General features: G+C 43.3%; 1 non-coding gene across 1 annotated transcript; it reads left to right on the top strand.

Moving 5' to 3' along the window:
* Positions 1 to 226: 226 nt before the first annotated feature.
* Positions 227 to 333, top strand: LOC119034714 (U6 spliceosomal RNA). The gene has a single exon (XR_005079611.1). It is a non-coding gene; the product is annotated as a U6 spliceosomal RNA (small nuclear RNA).
* The last annotated feature ends 936 nt before the right edge of the window (positions 334 to 1,269 follow it).

Here is a 1,269-nt window from a genome sequence, read left to right as displayed (position 1 = left end):
TTATTGTCCTTTAAAATAAAAGTTTTATGCTGAAGAGGAAAAGATGAGTTGTTGAGAGATATTTGGACACCTCAGAATGTGTCAAATTTCCATGTGTATAAATTCAATTATATAACATTTCAGAAAAACCTGTGCATATTAAAAGAAAATAAAATTTAGAATATTAATATTTAACATAATTTTAAAAATTAAAGTATATTCACACTGATTTAAAAATATATCTCTTGTGCTTGCTTCAGTAGCACATATAATAAAATTGGAATGATACAGAGAAGATTAGCATGGCCCCTGTGCAAGGATGACATGCAAATTCATGAAGGGTTCTATAGTTTCGGAATAGAGTGAACAGCCAACAGAATCCCAGCAGATATGAAGTTTGGAAGCCAAAGTTTGCAGAAGACTCTTAAAAACTGATAGTAAGGTGATTTTGTAGGGATGGGGAAGGTCCTAGGGCCCTGCACTGAAGACTGTGGCTGATATAGGAGCATTTGAGGAGAGCCTGGTCAGTGATTGTAACTTAGCAGCTCCCTCCCCTCCTGAGGGGACAGTCACAGACCTACACCAGGAGAGATGGACCCTTAAAGTCACTGGGCAGATAAAGACGCAGTAAGAGACACACATCCAGTGGCATACACCAGCTGGGACTGAGGTTGGGGGTCACTGGATGGCAGAGTATCAGAGAAATTGGGGAGCTAGGTAATATCTAGAGATGGGAGAAGTGATAGGCCAGGACTGGCCATGACCAGGATAATCTGTGGGCTGATCAGAGAGTCGGTCTGTGTAGAAAGGCTGATACTCCTTAGAAATGGCCAATGACACCCAAAGAGAACTCACTCCAAAGAAATCTCAGCCATTGTGCAAGGACCTCTGGAGCACAGTGGCCAGGCTAGTGTCTAGAAGAGGGAGGAGTGAGAGTATGACTGGCTCTGGCCCAGGACATCTCACAGATTGATCAAAGGAGAACAGCATGGGCTCAGAGAAGTAGCAGCACCCAGGCCAAAAGAAGGGGGAGGAAGATGAGTGTGATCTGTTTGCATTTAGTGCACCTCATAGACTATAATCAAAGGGTTGCACAATGAGGTAGATTACCAGCACCAGCCTGGCACATATGCACAGAGTGGACAGTGTGGGCTGCACAGCACTTTGAGGGTATGGGCTGAAAACTGGGAACCTGTTAATATTGTAGCCTAAACCAAGACCCCATCCTCATGGAAGCAAAGAAAATGAAAAAAATGGAGAACAGATCTCCTGAGGCTTCAGTATTAGGGA

The sequence above is a fragment of the Artibeus jamaicensis genome, unplaced genomic scaffold (assembly GCF_021234435.1).
Source record: "Artibeus jamaicensis isolate MK-2021 breed Jamaican fruit bat unplaced genomic scaffold, CSHL_Jam_final scaffold_461, whole genome shotgun sequence".
NCBI classification, from domain to species: Eukaryota; Metazoa; Chordata; class Mammalia; order Chiroptera; family Phyllostomidae; genus Artibeus; species Artibeus jamaicensis.
The sequence above is the reverse complement of the archived record's forward strand: the minus strand, read 5'-3'. Positions and strand labels throughout refer to the sequence as shown.